A 19,276-nucleotide genomic window follows, 5' to 3' on the forward strand; every position below is an offset into this window, starting at 1 on the left:
GTCCAGTAATTCTTGGCTTCTGTATTTTCAGGCCTTTTTATTACATTCTTTTTAGCTCTGTTGGTTGTGTGGAAAATCTGGAGACTGTAACTCAAAACACCCACTGATGGCATCTCACGGAAGGGGAGGCAAACAGCCACGATCCTGTGATGCTCCCATAGCATGAAAGTCACCATTAAGGGCTTTTAGAAGTCTGGGATTGTCTGTGCAGTGACAAGCTTTTTCAACAGAATGTCTCAGGTCAGAGAAGCGATATCTAAATACTTTCCAATGTTTCTTTTCCAGACGTCTCTCCACTGTCTCTAGGGATTGCTCTTCACCTTGAGCTCTTATCTCTCACATAAGGCAAGGGGCACCCCCTCCCCTCTGCCTTGTCCATACAGGTTTGAAGATTCCACTGGAATTAGTGGAAAAATGCCCAACCCTGACTCATGTTGCAGCTTCATTGGGGAAGCAGGCTGACACCAAATGACAGCTCTATTGTCTCATTTTGCGAAGGCAACAGATTCATCTAGACAATGTCATCCTAGAGAAGGATTTATGACTTGTTGTATGTGGGTTTTTTGCATCTTGAGAGGAAAAACGCAGCTCTTCACAGCTGGGTATTTGCTACCCAAGAGACAGCAAACAGAGGAGACGTACCAGTTCACCAATCATTTTTAATCAAGTAACTCGTATGAAATGTTCTAAATCTTTCAAAACACGTTGAGAAGTCAGACTTCAGCGTTGTCCAGCTTACATGACACAGAATACAAAAGCAGTGGAGGTTGATTATGAACATGAAGCAGAATGAATCTAGTCCAGAAATGGATAAAAGAGAATGGAAACTCCCAAAGCTTTCAGAACAAGCACAACACTACAAGATGAGCCAGCTTCTTCACAGTCTGGGACACTACTTATTTATAGACAGCATGAATGAAGTTCATTTATCGGAATCATCGACCTCTTTGTTTGTAAAATCAGCACTGGAGGATTTCCCCTGCATCTCCGTGAATTATTGCTGTACTAATCAATCCTGGAACAAATTCAGCTTTGCTGATAGCAGAGTCCAAGAATCTCGGGGTCTCTGTTTACAAGAAAACCATGCCCGGCTTCTCCAGCAATACAAGTACTGAGGGAGCTCTTGAGACCTCAAGATTATGTAAAGCTGTGATGGACAGAAAAGCCGAACACGATTCTAGTGCTTGGGGAATTGAAGAACAATTGACATTGTGTCTAAGAGAGCATTTTCTTAGATTCTGTTCTGTCTTAAATGGAGGGCTGTGCACTGCCACAGACTGGGAGGTGCTTCCTGAGTGTTTCAGCTCACTGTGCACCATCAGCTGTCCTCACGGAAGGCAGTTCTGCTCCAGAGTTAGAAACTAATAATAACTGCTTAGCTAAATGCACTAAATTTGCAGTCAAATAGACTCTGACGTATGCATTTTAATGATAATCTGACTGAAGGTTTTTTACTCTTTGCTGAAAATAACAGCACTAAGTCCAACCAAATGCTAAACAGAGAAACAACTGTAGCATTAAGCAATATAAATAGATAGAATCTGAACATTTTATTAAAAATATTAGGATTGTTCATAAACAATGAAGAATACTGGATATCTTCTTAACCCAGATGGAGGGGGAGTGCCCTTTATGAGACCATATGATTGTGTGTGGCGTTGAGATGCATGAAAGAACAAAATTTTGGCTATGGCTGGAGTGTAAATCTATTAAGAAAAAAAAAGGCAACATGTAGATTATATTTCATGTTTTCAGCTTTACTAAATATTTTAGTTTCCATCATCATAGCACAGTATTTAAGAGTATCTATTTTTCAAGAGCTGGGCTTAGGACTTAAGTAAATAGCAAAGGCAGTAGAGCTCTGAGATTATTGAAAGTAACTGATATTTGAAGCAATCTTATTAGTATTTTAACTAGCTATGCTGACCTGACCTGTAAAAGATCAGATACTACAGCATTTTCAGTTCCTTTTAACACAGATAAAGTCAGTCAAGATTCTTTATCAACTACTTACTGAAACCTAATGCTGAAGGATGTATTTGGAGTCTCCTAAGAGTGATGCTGAGATCATGGTAAGCAAAGCAAAAAGTGTGAATTTTACTCCAAGGAGAAGAAGTGGAAATAAAGTGAGAAAAATGTGGAAATAAATTGATCTTTTGCCTATTTTTCTGGCTTCTTTCTCCCGTCTGTGTGAGGGAAAAGTCATTCCTTTAACTCAACTGAGTGCTGGGGAAAAGAATATCTCCAAAGTTATGTCAGGTATCTGGTTATCGAGGGAGTATGAGACTTGGTAAATAGCATCAGAATAAATAGAAGATCAGTGGCAAACCAAGACAGATTTCACTGAAATGTATCCAGGCAATACACAGGATGTTTCCCAGAGCATGGGAGGACAAGTCTCTCTGTGTGGCTGGGAGGAATCAAGGCAGCTCTGCTCTACACTTCTTGCACTGCTCAAGGATCAGAGCTAGTGGATTTTTTGCCTAAAAGGGAGAGGAAAGCACTCTGGACAGGCAGTGCTGCCTGACAGCTCTGTCTCTTTGCTCTACATATCTTTCTAAAACCTGTGATGATCTGCCTTGGTGTGGGTCAGGTGGCAGTGGGAGCAGATAATGCTGATGGAAGGGCACTAAACATCTGCTCTGCAGTGGATGGGTTGCCCTCACTGTGGGCTGGATCTTCAGATGATGGAGTAACTCTATCACAGTGACTTATACTGGCAGAAGGCTCTGTGCTCTGTACTTCACAGAGATTCTAGGTTCTTGATGAGAAAGAGACCACAGTAGAAGCAGTTTAATATTCAGCAGCTACAACATTAGTGGACTGAATTCTTTGAGGATTTTGAGACTGAAAAATTGGGGTGCTTTCATTTCTTGGGCTCCCAAAGAGTTCCTGGCTGAGTGACCAAGGGGAGACAGTTTATGCTGGCCAAGCTGGTTCTCAGTATCGTCCCCATTAATCAACACTGGTAATTGTGGTGGAACAGCCAAGGAATGAGGGTGTGGAACTAAGATGGACTTCCATTAGATGCTGTGTCAGGGCTGGGGAGAGATGTTACCCCAGCAACATCATCAGTACTATAGCTGGCAGTGCACTATGGCACATCCTACCACTGCTGGACATGATTCAGGGGGAAAAATGGCTTTTCTGCTTGCCAACATCTTCAACAAAAAAGTACGGATGCCAAAGCTAGAAAGGAAGAAATATTTGTGTATGTATACACAGAAGAGGACAGGAGTGTGTCTTCTATAAGAACCTGATATTAGAGGAAATATGATTGATGTGCAGGAGTATAAACCAGGAAGCAGCCACAGCTTGGCTGCTGTCTGTGCAAAGAACCTGAGACTGCTCTTTACACTCAGTGCCAGATGAGATGGGCAGGCCTGTCCTGAGGTATCTAAAGCAAAGATGTAGCTAATGATGGGTTGAGATGTTTTGGGAGCAAAATTTGGGCACAGATGTGTGGGACACGTGTCTCTGTGTGTGTGTTTGTGTGTGTCTCAGCTGCTTCCCTGAGCATTTGAGCAAGATCTCTGCAGTCAGACCCACTCTCTGGCTCAGAGAGCAGAGCAATGCCTCGGGCATAATTCCAGAGTTAGGGCAGTGCAACTTAAAATAGCGTCTGATGAGTTAGAGTAGTGTGACTTAAAATAGCATCTGGTCCTCTGAGCTGTGAACCTCTGGGCAGGGGCACGTTTGGCACACTGAACTGAATCCAGCAGGCTCCAGTGGAAGATTACTAAGTTCAGTGTGAGAGGTCAGGAGCATCAGGTTTGCCCAAACTCCAGTGCTTCTACAGCTGAAGTTTTATATACTGTGAATCGTGTTTTGGGCAGGGAAAAGATTAAATGATGTTTTGCAGACCCTTTCAACATCAACCTCTCTGATGCTTTGTCTGCATCTTGTTTAAGTTTGACCTTAATTCTGGCTTTTCCCATGCATGTTTCCCCACGAGGCATTGCTTGAGAGGCTTGAAAACAAAGTACCTGTTCCTGAATCCAAGGAGTATCACAGCAGAAACTCTGCTTTGCATTTCCAAGAATCAGGCCCATTGTCCTTAGCACCAGGACCAAACCTCAGCTGCTATTTACCCTGCAGCTTGCAGAGATCAGCCAAACATTTGGGCAGCAGCTCTAAGTCTGTATGACTTAAGAAGCAGAAATGTTAAACACTGTAAACAAAAATCTTGGAGGTATTTAAACTTTCTGATAAGAAAATCTGTAGGTAGGAATTATTATTTTTTTTTTCCTGGCTACCACAATGGTTTTAAATTCTGTTAATGTTTTCTCTACGCCCTGCTGAGAATCCCTCCACTTTCCTGTCCAGCGTGGCAGCCGCTGCAGACAATGAAGTGATTGTAATGTTGGAAAAGCAACAGATGAAGATGGATGAAGTGCCTGGTCTTAACCCTCTGCGTGTTTGTGTGTGTTTCTGTGAAAGGGAGAGGTGAGAGCAAACCTGAGCATTGGATACCCTTATCCTTTATTCAAGCACGGTTGCACTCACATGAAGCAGAATGTGATATCCCATGATCTCAGAAAGGTAATTTCTACCACTAGGGATAGTTTGGTGGCCCTTCCAGCACAGAACTGGGTCTTGCAGCCTCCTCCTGGGAGAGCAAGAGGCTACATGTTGGCTGCAGCCCAGTCCTGGGTGTACAGAAGAGGTGCTGAAGCGCCTGGTTGAGCCGTGGCCTGAGGATTTTTCCTTTGGACAGAAAAAAAATAAATCCAAATTCCTGTGTAGAGCTGGAGAGGAATTTTCAGCTAGAAAATGTGATTTCTACAGAATCAGAAGTTTCCATGGGAAGCTATCACTTTCAACAGAAGAGTTCAGATGTTTCCACTGGCAGAAATGAGGTGAAATGGTGTGAATTGATTGACCCTGATCTGAACTGTTCCCTCTGTTAAAAAGACCTGAACCAGTTTATCTAAAGCTGTTTCCCTGCCGTGGCAGTGACTCTTTTTTATATATAGAAACGTTGTTCTTATGAAAACTTTTAAATTTTTAACCTTTAATTCCCATGTACAGTGAAAATGGATTCTGAATTACGTAGCTTTTCCAAGCAGCAGGAATGTGTGATGGTTTTCTGCTCTAACCAAAGCTCTTTAAACTTTTAACTCTTAGGTTAGGGTTAATTAATTTAACTTTTCTGTTAATAATTTCACGCTTGAATGCAATTTTTAGAATCAAATGTTCTAATTCAGCTGTATTTCCAGGAATGTCTTGCACTCTCTGTTAGCTGTAACTCCATTTAGACTGTATTTACTCTTGAAAAGATTTATTAGGTTTAATTCACCTTCTCTTCCACCTTGTGAACATCAGAGGCAGCTCTGCTGAGCTCAGAGGAGTTACTTTCAGTTGTGGGAAACATCAATCATGTAGCTGGAAAAACAAGTGAACTAATTTTGAGACAAGCAGCATATATTTTAATGTAAATTGCTGTTAAAATGTTATGATCTTAAAATGCAATGGTCAATAGGTGGAGAGAGCAGAAATTTATGATGAAATGATTATTTTTTATAACATTTCATTTCTTTCCTTAGGTGGAAAAGGAACATAATCAGCAAAACACAGGGTAGCAGCAGGCAGCTCAATTAAAAAATCAAAATATTAGCCTATATGAAACTGGGCATTTCTCCAAATTATTCTTTTACCTGGCAGAAGAATTATTTATTTTCCACCTAGCTTTATTTAAGGCTGTATTTGCTTAGGGATTGACTGAAATACACTCTTAAGTATTCTGAGAGAGCATCTTAGACATTATACCTGGCAATTTTTTCTGTTTCCCACTGCTCTCCCAAAAACCCTACAGTTCATTCCTCCATTTTTTCTGGAGCTTTAATCTATATTAGAAAATGTTGACACACTTCTTCAGCTACATAAAAGTTCCACTAATGGGGATCACATCTGACTTCAGAGGGAAGGGACTTTGAAGAAAAATCACAGAAAATTGCAAATAAAGGAGAAATGAATCAAGGTAGAAAACCCAGAGCTACTTCCCGCTATTGATTACCAAGTATGATGTGAATTTTGCCTTTGATTTGAGTTACTGCTTAGCACAGTGAACGGATTTTAAGCAGCATATTTTACATGATCAGATACATGAAGAGCCTTGTTTTTAAGAGAGACATTGTTCTCCCTTTCTATTTTTACAGTGGCAACACCTCAGATGATGACTCCATTGTACTAACAGCCAGAGGGAGGCCGCCCTGGCCCTGCAGAGCAAGCACGCCAACAATGAAGGTGGAGAAAGGAAATTTCCTGTTTTGCGGCAAGGGAGACAAGGTGCACAGAGGGGATGTGGCTCTTCAGGGCCGTGCCGGGCAGATGGAGTGAAAAAGCCTGAGCCTTAGTCTGTGGCTTCATCTCAACACAGTGACTGGGTTTGACCATTGTTGCAGGCTGCACATCCTGCTGGGTGATCACAGGATCACAGAATCAAATAGGTTGGAAAAGACCTCTGAGATCATCGAGTCCAACCTGTGGCCCAACACTGTAAGTGCCACGTCCAGCCTTTCCTTCGACACCTCCAGGGACGGTGACTCCACCCCACCCCTGAGCAGCCTGTTCTAATGCCTAATTACCATTTCTGTGAAGAAATTCCTCCTGATGTCCAACCTAAACCTCTGCTGGCACAGCTTAAGACTATGTCCTCTTGTCCTGTCACTTGTTGCCGGGGACAAGAGACCGACCCCCACCTGGCTACACCCTCCTTTCAGGCAGTTGTAGAGAGCAGTAAGGTCTCCCCTGAGCCTCCTCTTCTCCAGGCTGAATAACCCCAGCTCCCCCAGCCTCTCCTCATGGGACTTGTGCTCCAGATCCTACCCCAGCTTTGTGGCCCTTCTTTGGACCCTCTCCAGCACCTCAGTGTCTTTCCTGAGTTGAGGGGCCCAGAACTGGGCACAGCACTCAAGGTGTGGCCTCAGATTCTGGACATTGCATCCTGCCCATCCCTGTGGGACAGCCTCGGGTCACAGAATCATGGAATCATAGAATCATTAAGGCTCCAAGTCCATCCTTTGACCAATACCACCACACACTAAACCGTAGGGTGAGGTGCCATGTCTGCTCATTTTGTGGACACTTTTGCTCTTGCAGGTGCATGGGGCAGCAGGGAGCAGGGTGCATTACCCAAGTGTACTTTAGGAAAGCAGGAGTCCCTGCAATATTTTATTTGAACTGATTTCCCTGACAACATGATTAGCGTGGTGAAACATCGCTGCTGCTGGGAATTGATGTTGAACATCAGCTGGGCAAGGGCTCACCTCGGCTGCAGCTGTCTGGCAGGGCTTGTTTCTCTGCAGTGACTGGGATGTTGCTGAGTTTTCAGGCATTCTGTAATTTTCCATTGGTTTTTAGTGAAACAGTGCTGATGCTTGTATTAAAAGACACCTCAGGGTCTCGTGCTGACTTTGTCCAGAGCTGAACTCATCAGATAATGTTTTCTCCCAGTTTCTGCCCTGTCAAAACAACATGTCTGACAAGCACACAGAAATCCATTCAGAAAGTGCATCTTCAAAGAAATCAGGCTGCCAGATTAAGTGAAATAGATATTAACTCAGATGCCTCTGAGCTAGCTGAAATGAACTCTTCTGCTGGGAGAAAAGTCAAATTGTATGATTTTTTTTCTCTCATTTAAAAGGATTTGGAGCATTTTTGTGCATTCTCATAGCAACAGATTTATAAAAGACTGAGAAACTCTCAACTCCCTGCTTTCACTCCAAAAATGGAGTGAAAAAAATAGTCTGCATCATTTTAAAACAAGCCCAGTGACAAACCAGGGGTTATTGGAATGACAGCAAACCAGACTGGCCTGTGGCTGAGCATGTGCAGATGCATGTCATCATTTCCCTACAGCAGTGAATGAACACATATTACCTGACCCTAAATATTCTCATGATAAAAACAGGTAAAAACAAGGCAGGTAAAGCAAGCTGTGATATTCTTAGGGTGGTGGGGCACTGGAACAGGCTGCCCAGAGAAGTTTTGGGTGGCCCATCACTGGAAGTGTTCAAGGCCAGGCTGGATGGGGCTTTGAGCAACCTGGTCTAGTGGAAATTGCTGCCCCCATGGCAGGGGGGTCAAAACCAGGTCATCTTTAAGGTCACATCCAATCCAAACCATTCTATGATTCTGTGATTCTTGGGTGGGTTTAGGCATTTTGTGCTGCACCCTCTGACTCATGCCAGTGGTGCGAGAAAGCTCTAGGGTTGAGCACTGGTTTAGCAGAGCTCCAGGGATGGGAACTCAGAGTTGCATGGGTTATAGAGGGGCCAGGGCTCTCATCTATCAACACCAAACTGGACTTTGGAGGTCTTTGCTGCTGACACAGGCCAGAATCATTAAGGATATCTCTTTGGCTGCTTTCTAACCCATCCATATAAGGAAAGCTGCATCGGGAGAGAAATTCAAGGGGGAGGTTGCTGCTGGTTTTAAACCCTCTCTGACGCTGCCCACATGATGTGAAGGCAGCACCCTGTACATCTGGGATGTGTAAATCTGTCTGCCCAGCTGCCTGGTAGTGCTCTGATGCACTGGGAAACTCATTTCAGTTAGTGACCACATTGTGTGCTCAGTTATGGCTTGCGGTGAAACAAAGTGGAAGGGAACAGGAAGCAAGAGTGGACCACACAGCTGTGTCCAAAAGCCAGAAGACACTGCTAAAGAATAACAAAAAGAACAATTTTTGTTTAAATTGCTAATATTTTTCGTGCTCTGAGCAAAACACCTTTTCTATTTTCCTTCTGCCTGTGTTCTTCTGCTCTTGTTCCACCCAGCATTTCTCCTCACAAGGAGGCAAGGTATAAGTAAAATGCAGAAGGTAGAATAAACTCAGTTGCTTTCACCTAGTGCACTTTATCTGTCTGTCTTTTTCTTTGATCCCAGGGCTATCCAGAGCTCCTACATCAAAGAAGGAGGACAAAACCCATGTATAAAAGGGTGTCTACATGCTGGCTGTAGATGTTACACAACCAAGCAGGGAGCAGAGGCAAGGGAAGAGCTGTGCAATCTTGACTACATGGGAACTGGGAGCAGAAGGTGAGGAAAGTGCTGCTTGGTGTGGTGTGTTTATTCCAGTCTCAGCTCTCAGCCTTACAGCCCCCCAACTCCCTGCAGTGATGCCCCTGTGCCAGCTCTCACAGCAGCCCCCCACCAGGGCTCTCCATCATCCGGAGCCACTCTGCAGGTAAGGGAAACAGCCCTGCCTCTACCTGAACTGACCCAGTGCTGATGGATTATGGACACTTTACATAGCCCTTCCAAGGACTCTGTGATGCAGTGGAGACTGCAGAGGACCCTCTCCCAGTGCAGTTTGCCAGCAGCAAGCTCTGTGCACGCACAGCGTTTGCTTTCGTGTGATGTGCTCCTTTGCCAAGTGGCATTTTCCACAGATGCTGGCTGAGATCAGTCTGCACCTGCACGTGTGTGTAACCAAGGCTGCAATTAGCCCATTTGTTTGAACAACTGTGGTTTCAGCTATTTTTATTTTTTTTCCCCATATGCTCATAGCTCCTGTTTCTAACAATTTGATCTCCTGCTTATACCAAACCTGTGCTGCAATAGATGGTCTGCAATTGCTGCCCTCTCCTACCATGCAAACTGAACTTGCTGTTCATTTCTTTCCCCTCTGGTATACAGTCACTTTGTCTGTTGTTTCTTCTGAAAGCTTTTATCATCATAGCAAAAAAGTAAGCTGTAATATCTGGGAGCTACATCTACTTTATTCTATAAGACTGAAAATATCCATGGAGAAGAAGGTTTTCTCCAGCTTTGAACACACTTTTATACCACAGTGACAGGGCTGAATTTCACAGAATCATAGAACAAATAAGGTTGGAAAAAGCCACTAAAATCCTTGAGTCCAACTGTTAACCTATCACTGCCATGTTGCCACTAACCCATGTCCCTAAGTGCCACATCCACATATCTTTTGAACACTTCTAATAATGGTGACTGCAACACTTCCCTGGGCAGCCTATTTCAGTGCCTGACCACCCTTTCAGTTTGCTATGCTTCTTAGAGAGACGCCAGAGTAAAAGAGCAGCTCTTTCAGTGAATATAAATATGTCAAGATTTAAAGACTTCCTGATCTTCCTGGAAAGTGACCATTTGGAGACAGAAAACTGGGAGTGACTTCCTGTCTTGTTTCATCCTTGGAGACAAATTAGATTGAAGACAGTGGTAGCCATGTACTGTAACTGGCTTAGTGACTGTTGAAATATGTAAGGATTAGAGATCCTTTTTAAACCAGAACCAGGATTTGAAGGAGAATGGAGAAGAGAGAGCACAGGCAGGATTACAGCTTTCTTACATTGCAGGATTTCCCCCTGCCAGTTGGTGTAACTGCACCACATGGCATCGCTTTTAAAACCAGCACAAGAAGTGTGAATCAGCAGCAGTGGTGGAAATCCCTCTGCCTGAACCCAACAGAGCCACTGCTCTGTGACAGAGGTATGTGAGGCAGAAGCCTGGCATGGGAATGGGATGGATGGAGCTGTCTCCCTGTCTGAGGTGCACAGAGCTATTTTTGGCAATTTAACTGCACAGTCAGTGATGATTCTGGTCTGATGCAAGCTGGTACACTTCTCTGCTGAGGCTCAGATGGCAAGCACTGCTGCTTGGTGTATATTCCTGAGTAATTTCCCTTTCAGCTTGCCATACTTCTGTCTTTTCTGGCTGTTTTTAAATCTGTCTCTAGTCCACATGCAGGGAGACATCTGCAAGGTGGTGTTGCCTGTGCCACCGGGAAGGAACAACACCTTGCCTGAGATACTGAAATACCTTTGCCATCCTAAAGATTTATGCAGCAATTCTGCCTGAAGAGCAGGAGCCTGCTGCTCCCCTCTGTGCCTGGACAGGCTGGTTAGATATTCTGGTCCTGGTTTCCACACACAGTTTTCAAGAAACTCCCACTGTGGTGTCTTTCTCCCTGCCTCATGTACAAAGGCAACCCACCTCTAATCTGGTTATTAGAAAATCATCCAGCTCCATGGGTCAATGAAGAGTCAAAAGCATCATTTAATTCTTGAACTTTGCTGTTGGCCCCTGGCCATGGCTGGTGCTTGCTGGGAATCCAAAGCAGCTGCACAGAGAGGAGCTGTGATATGCCTGTGTGAAGGCAGCCCAGGGCCAGAGGCCAATTGTTTCCCTGAGTCGGTGGCATTTTTTTCCTAAGAATTTTGCTGCATTGTGACTTGCAGATCATCTTTCTTTCAGTCAGGGAAAGTGGCTGACCCTGATCCCACCACTGGGGTCCTTGCTCTAAAGGACAGATCTTACCATCTGGGTACAAAGGAGGAGGGGGACACACTTCCACTGGGTTTATTCCCGGTTCAAAACATTACCAGGAAAGGCCTGATAAATCCCTTCTGAGAAGGTTCCTCCTCAAATGCTGGTGTCTCATTTCCCCCTTTCAAATTCCCTGCAGGGTCATCACTGGCATTAATCTTGCCCTGGTGGTTCATGCTCCCCTGGCTTACACCCCTCCCCACTGGGGGAGAGACTTCCTGCCTCTGAGTCAGTGCGGCAGCGGGACCGGAGGGAGCAGATGGAAACAGAGATGGGCTCTGCTCACGCATCACATCCTCCCCATGCACACTGACATGGAGCAAAGCTCTGCCCTGACACACTTATTCACGTGCTGCATGGTCACCCCACAGAACCCCAGACTATTCCAACCACTGCTGCTCTGTGCTGGCTTGCAGCACCAACATTCATGTTTAGGCAACAGTGGGCTAATTTCCAACACGGGGATCTGTAGGACTCATATTACAGTGCTAAGGAAATACCCATAAAATATCATCTCATTAGGCACACTCGGTAGTGGAGGCACATCAACAATGAGTCAGATTTGCTGTTTGTCCCTACAGCTCATGGTTGAAGTGCTCTGAATAACGGCGGGGCTTCCCCAGCTGCGCTGTGTACAACGGGGAGAGGAAAGCAGGGAGGTGGTCAGTGTGCTCATGGCTTGGTCTGATGCAGTCCACTTCAAGTAATGTATCTTCTGAAGTCATAGGATCATTGAATCATAGAATCATAGAATGATTTGGGTTGGAAGGGATTAAAAAGTTCATCCCTCTGACCAACAAGGTGCCCCAAGTGCCAAAACTAACTCAGCGACGAATGCTGAAAAAAATATAATATTTCTTTGTGTCTTATGCTGGCTTTTTATAATGTGTGTTTTTAAGAGAATGGCTATTTCCTAAAAAATTTGCTTTTAAAGTCTCTAAAAGGGAGTGTTGTATTTGAAAGTTGAAACTGATTACTTTTGTCTAAAAGAGGAGCTTTAGGTGTTTCTTTGGAAAACATTGAATTGAATAAAATTATAGGGAGAAAAAAAGGAAGCCTGGTTTTAGTCAGTTCTGTTGAGGGCTGTGGCTAGTGCAATATAGCCCAGAGCAGTGGGGGATGCTCCATCCCTGGAAGTGTTCAAGGCTAGGCTGAATGTGTCTCTGAGTAATCTGGTCTAGTGGAAGGTGTCCCTGCCTATGGTGAGGAAGTTGGAACGAGATGATATTTAAGTTCTGTTTCCACCCAAATCATTCTATTATTCTATCATATCTTTCATCCATGCCTCAGGAGGAAGGAAGAACATCTTTTGGCCCTGGATGGAAGATGTATGACTTTTTCTTCCTCCTGTAGCACAGGTTATGAGTGCTGCCCACATCCACCTCACCACCAAACTGCTTCCATGGGCATAAACTTTAAAATTATTCTTAGGAAGGTTATTACACGTGTGGACTTGAAAACATTTGACAGTTGTGCTGACAGGAGAGTTAAGAGACAGGGAAATGTATCTGACAGGCACGTGCTTTCCATGCAGAAGCCTGAAGAGATGATAGCACTTATCCAAGTGGATATGGTGCTTGTGTCTCTGGACTCGTGTGGTTACGCTACAGACTTCACAGTTGCGTGACTGGCTGTGTTGCTCTGTGTGTGAAAAGATCTTTTGTCCCTTTAAACGTCACTTGCTGTCAGACTGAGGAAAAGCTTAGAAGCCAGTGCTGACATTTGCGCAAACAGATCTAGAAAAATTCCTGGTGAGGTTCCACTGATAAAAACTTTGGCCCTAATCTTGCAGTTGGATGTGTGTGGGCAGATGTGTGTGTTCCTGCAGAGCCTCTCTGGCTGCTGGGAGAGGACACATGTTTTTAGGTGAGCTATTGGCCTTGAGTTTTTTGCTGGACAAGGTCTTAGCAACGGGGTTTGAAAGGCAGACGAATGACCGAAGAGCATAAAGCCACCTAGTTCTCACTAGGAACTGTACATCATAAGTGAAATACAGGCTCTTTTGAAACTCTAAAGTCACTCTATTATTTAAGAAGCATTGCCCAAATCTTTCTGATTTTCCATTTTTTCTCCCTAAACATTTACATTATTCTATCCTGTTAAGTCTTACTTTATTACCAATCATGAGGGCCTGAATTTTTCCCACAGCTGTTCAGGTAAATCCCTTATCTTCAACGAAGTAGACACCACTCAGGTGAAAGATTAGATTAGCTCTGCATGGAAATAGAGAGATCCATGGGGTTTGCATGGGCATGTTGCATATGCAGTGATTCCTGGAGAATGCAAAATCAACTGAATTGCCTAAAAACAAGATTATGTTTAGGTGAATCTTGATTTTCACTTAACTCTTTTTGATGACAAATGAGCAGGCACTAAAATTCTAGTTGAATACTCAGTTTCAGGTATTAGGATCCGGGCTGTGTGTGTACAGCCGAATTTTTTTCACAGCAGTAGTGAGAACTGAGTGAACACAGTTGCTGTAAAATTTGTGACAGTGAATTTTAAGTGAGAACACATCACTTCTGTCTTTCTTAAAGACTCTGCTGCTAGAAAATGCCGTAGAAGTTTGTCCTTTCAAGGAGGCTGTTTGTCTGTCTGTCAGTGATACACATGGGAGCTGTGCTCTCAAGAGGTGTCTGTTCCTAAAAGATCTCCTCCCATCCAGGCTTCCCAAGGTCATGCTTCAACATGAGACTTGAAAATCTTACATGACAGCAAATAGTGAGACAATCTGGTAAGTACATTCTAAGGCTGAGTTTCTTTTTTCTATTGCTGTGTAAGTTTAAAAACGTAGAGAAATTCCATCAGCTTTGCTACCAAACTTAGTATTATTCAGCCCACTCAAGAGTCTTCTCCTGCCATAGCGACTTTTGTGTAGATGCCTGAGCACTATTTCTTTGGTTATGTTTTCTGTTCTTTGATGTTTCAGCGTTTCTGATGTCTCTTTTGGGTTGAATCCCAGTGAGTCAATGGAAAAGTCACGTTCATGGTATTGAAATCAGGAACTGGCTTTTTAGACCCTCTTCCTAATCTGAATTTGACACCAACTCTAATTCAAAACATATGCAACCAGAAGGGTAATAACAGCCTGGGAATGAAGGTTAACTGTCACCTTTAAAAGAACCCACTGGGCAGAGTGGGTTCTTGTGTTCACCCTCTCTGTACTCCACTGTGCTCTGGTCTGGGGATCCTTCTTTAGGATAACTGGCCCAAAAGGCTTAAGAGATGTTACTTTGAACATGAAAAAGAAAAACCATGAGCCTTGTCAGATGGTTTAAATTGGTGTTAGAGATCAGCCAAACGAGAAGAAAATGGTCATTTGGACTTCTGTCCCATTAATAAATCATAGGAGCTTCACATTCACTAGGCACCAGCCTGATGTGGGCTGATGCCCCTTCTGTGCCTCTATCACCTCTCAAATGGCACATGACTGCTGTGATCCAACAACAAGTGACAGCCAAAGTTTAGGGCACTATGAACTCTTAGATCACCCTGGCAGAACTTGCCCTTGCTCTGAAGGCGAGCTCACGAGCTGCACGTAACGACGGATAAGGATGATTGCAGCTGACCTTGTTGGCTGGGATACTCTCCTGGCTTCAGAGAGATGTTGTTCATCTCACATATATTGCCTAAGTAAGGAGGGGAAAGGAAAAACAAAACACTTCAGGAAGAAGCTTTCAGAAGTATTAAGTTCTGCAGAAACTGAAGACTCATTTTCACTTCAGGAAAGAGGTGACTCTGGACCATTGGCTGCACACAGATGTGTGTGTGCAGCATCTGGAACACAACGGGGATGCCATCAGCTGAGAGTAGCAAGGCTGAACTCTGCACAACATGAAAACCAGCCAATGCCTCCACTGTATACAACATACTTAGGAGAATGGCTCCGTTGTACCCAGCCCTCCATATTAAATGAAAGAGACTGCATTGTCCTTTCCAGGCACAGCCTAAATGCAAATCCATAAATACGGTTAGTATGGCTGTTCTGCTTCCACAAGTTTGTTCTTACAGTCTCTACTTACTAAAATGTTAAGTCCTTAATTGAAATTCCACCTCCAGTGGAACAGCCCTCAGCTGTCCCCGTGAAAACAGAGTGAGTGATGACAGCAAAAGCATTGTGATAAGCTTTTCTGTGCTCTCCTGGTGTTTTTTGAAAATTTTCCATTATTTTGGCTAAGAGGTCAGTGCTGTTCTGGAAACCGTGCTTTTGATTCTCTATTATCAAGCAAAACATAACATCATTTAAAACAACTACCAAAATCAGAAACCAGTCCTTGCATATCTTGGGAAGGGCCTGCTTTAATAATATTTTTTCCAATGATTCTGTGACTCAAGCAGCACTGAGTTACCATACCCATCTGGCCATACATATTTAGGTATAAATTGTTTTTCACAGAGGAGAAGGTTTGCACATAATTTTATGTGAAGGGGTGGAAGTTGTTGTAGTTTACTTGTCCTTCTCTCTCTCTTCCCTTTCTCTTCAGATTTAATTATTACCTTTTGTCCTTCTTCCTTTGACTAGTAACCTTTAGCAGGAAGCTCTCAGCTCACACAATATAGTTCTCTGCAGAGAATTATGTGAGGCTTGAAGATAACTACAGGCATTATCCATGAGAAGGGATAGGGTAGAAATAGGGTCCCAGGAAGCCTCCTGACTGCATATTGTCAGTTCAGGGCAAGCCATTGGAAATAGGAAATGGCAGATGGCAGGAAAAAGGTAAATGACAGATATATCCCAGACGTGTTGACAGGTAATTCAGGCTCTAATACTTTGCACATTTATAACATCTCACAAAGGTATGCTGTATTTCCTCCTAAATAAGGAAAACAGAGTCTGCCACAGGCTCTACTATAGATCTGGTTATCCTTGTACTTTGTTAATGTCCTTAGGGGACTCATTTGCACCAATAATTAGTGTTCTAAAATTAATGGGTTTTTTATAGGCATGTGTTTACAAACACACATGCAGTCACACACACATATGAAAGACTTTCAGATGGACTTTGCAGGTTTACAGCACTCTCCTCACCAGCACTTAGCAGCTCTTTCCTGTGCCCACTGCCATGACTGGACTTAGTCCCCAGGTCACTTGCCATGAGCTGGCTTTGACCCCTTCTCTGACTGTGAGACTCTCTTGCTGTTTGAAGAGATTCCCCCTTTGACTCTGGTGGAATTGCTCCCTGTTTCCACAGTTTGAGGCTGTCAGTGATATTTTATAGCTCTGAAATTCACTGGGAGGAGGAGGAGGAGGAGGAGGAGGAGAGAGGAAGAAAACACAAAAGCAGAGAGGGAGGAGGCAGGCAATACAGCAGACAATGTGGATTGTTTCCCAGCATCATCTAACAGCTGCTTTGAATGACTGAGAAATGACACTAGAAGTCTTACAAAGACACAATATGTGTCTCAATGTATAATTATATGGTTTTATTGTAGTGATATGGATAATTATCACAATTTAAAAAGAAAAAAAACTTTAATCTGCTCTCACTCTTTTTAATTTTTTTTTCATTACAGCTACTTCATGGATCATAAAGTATTATCTACTGCAGGATTTGGAAATTACTTGTTTTACACCATTGTTGTGGTTTTATTTTGCATCAGTCTCTACAAGTTGTTGCTGCATAATTGTTGAGAACCATTCACTGGCAAATAATACTGCTGAAGACTAAAGTATCTCTACACCAATTTCTGATGCACACACTGACTGTGTATGCCACTGTAGTCCCAGGACAGGCAAATCCTGCCTTGGGTGGCTCAGGCTGTCAGGATCTGACCTGGTCCCCAGCATTTCATTCAATGAGTGGCAACCTCTCATCTGATCCACGTGGGCATTTTATGGAGCAAGGTCCCAAATTTCAAGCCTTATAACTTGCACATATGTTCCTGCCACCCACCGTGGACTAGTAATATTCCAATTCAAACAGGCACTCTTGATTTTGCTTGCCTTGTACTGGGAGATATATCAGCATGCTTGTTTATGTGAAATTTGGGAGAACAAAGGCTAATTTGATCCCACCCTTCCAACAGGTTATGTATTTTTTCAACCCTGCAGCAAATTTTCTATGTCTGTATGTTTTGGCTTTTAAACTCAATAACCTGCAGGCATCAACCACGTCAGCAAAGAAATGGAAAGCTCATTATTGCACTGTTGTAAGGTTTAAAACTTAAAACCAGAGGCTATAACAACAGTAAATGGGATATCACAGACATGCCCTTCTCCTTGAGACTTTCACTGAATTCAGGATGGAAGGATGCTGTGAAGATTGTTTTACTGTGCCTGTGCAGTCTCCAACCATCACAGTATGTTGAGAGCAAAATGGCTTTTTTTGGATATTATTGTAGATTTTTATTCTACCAGATAAACAGGACAAAAACAGGCTTTGGGAGGTGAAGACGTGTTGTTTGGCCACGTGAAGGAACATTCATTCCTCTCCCAGTCTTGCTCTGGACTTGCAATGACTGTGACACAGGAATTTCACCAGGCAGTTTATTTGGTTTTACAACTGGCTCACAGGTTACACTACGAATTTTTGTAAAGAAACCTATATTCTAAATTTTGGACTGTTGGGCGGTCATTTAACTCCAATAAAAAAAGAGGTTCCCTTCTGCTCTGAGCTTCCTATTCTCTATTCCTCCCTAGTCCCTCTGGACTGTTACCTTGCTGCTCTGTATTATTTTTCCACACAGTCCCTGGCTTTGATGTCTGCAACGCTGAAATTTTTTTCCTCTAGATCTTATTTTCTAAACCTTCCATTATTTTTGTGACCTTTTGGGTATTTTCCATTTCAAGAGCATTCTTTGTAAGACTGACTTGATATAGAGAGAAATAATTCCAACCTGTTCTTACAGGACATGTGTTTACACCCTAATAGTGTGTCTTTTTAACTCTGTAGTGTCCTTCCCACGACAACTCTGCTGCCCTGCACAGCCCCAGCTGGCAGCCATGGGAGCTGGGGGCTTTCCCAGAGGTTTGTGGGTTGCTGTGTTGATGGGGAAGGTGGTTTCTGGAGGATGCTGCCACCCGAAGCAAAATGCCTCTGTCTGGCTCTGTTTCTACACAACCAACAGTTTTAAGGCTTCATCTGCATGGATATCATCTGAAGGAAGTCTCCGGTATCCTGCACTGTTGGCTTCCTAAGAGGAAGAAAAAAAGCCTGCTTGGAGTGGATCCTTGGAGGGATTCAAGGTTCCCTCGAGGAATGCGGCCCTGAACCAAAAGCATCAGGTGCAGCTGATCCCAGTAAAGCTCGGGGCTTATGAGGGGCTGAGTTGGTCTCAGAGGATGGAAGGATTTCTGGCCTGAAGCCAAGACCAGGCAGACTGAAGGCTCCCAGTGCTGCTCCATCTGCCCTGGGTTCTTCGATGTGAAAAGCCACCGAGGTATGCAGAGGGTGGTCAAGGGCTTTGCTGGTTAAACACAAACCGTGGGTATAAAATCCGAATCACAGAAGGGAATCATAATTTTTGCCTGCTGGGCTTGTATATAAAGGAACCTCCAACATTTTACGTGATTTCTGTGTGTTCCAGACAGGTGTACTGATGGTACCCTTTAACAGGCAAGCCCTAGAATGCGTGGCTGGCTGGTGTGGCTCACAAAGCCCTGACACGTGGCCTTTGCTTTTCAAAAGTGAAAAACACAGTTAGTGCTCAGGGCACTTCTGGAGTAAACATCATCAACGGTCTACGTACCTTCAGGTCTGAGACAAAGCAGTTGCATTTAAAAATGCTCCAGTCCTAGTGAGAGGGGCTGTGAGTCAGGGTATTGTTTCCCAGGGTTTGTTTCTACCAGAGTGCATGCTTTTTAGGAATTGCACGTGCTCTCCTGAAGTTTTCAGTTTGAGTCTGCAGGGGCCAGTGGCGCTGGCTGGTGCCCGACCCTATGCAGAGGGGACAGTGCTGGATTGTTACAAATGAAACGTGCTGGTACTAAACAGTATAGGGAATTTGCCTCATCTGTTCAACACCAGGAATTAAATTGCTTTTC

General features: G+C 43.7%; 1 protein-coding gene and 1 long non-coding RNA gene across 3 annotated transcripts in view; one reads left to right on the forward strand and one right to left on the reverse strand.

Moving 5' to 3' along the window:
- Window positions 1–19,276, reverse strand: part of RHOJ (ras homolog family member J) — a 62,113-nt gene that overhangs the window by 23,514 nt on the left and 19,323 nt on the right. The window lies entirely within an intron of this gene.
- Window positions 6,754–17,846, forward strand: LOC135416343 (uncharacterized). Of its 2 annotated transcripts, none has more exons than XR_010431551.1 (4): window positions 6,754–7,101; window positions 8,890–9,042; window positions 13,958–14,026; window positions 16,807–17,846. It is a non-coding gene; the product is annotated as an uncharacterized LOC135416343 (long non-coding RNA). The 2 variants fall into 2 exon arrangements; XR_010431552.1 differs by lacking the exon at window positions 16,807–17,846 and adding an exon at window positions 15,018–16,368.

Source organism: Pseudopipra pipra, chromosome 6, assembly GCF_036250125.1.
Source record: "Pseudopipra pipra isolate bDixPip1 chromosome 6, bDixPip1.hap1, whole genome shotgun sequence".
Lineage (NCBI taxonomy): Eukaryota > Metazoa > Chordata > Aves > Passeriformes > Pipridae > Pseudopipra > Pseudopipra pipra.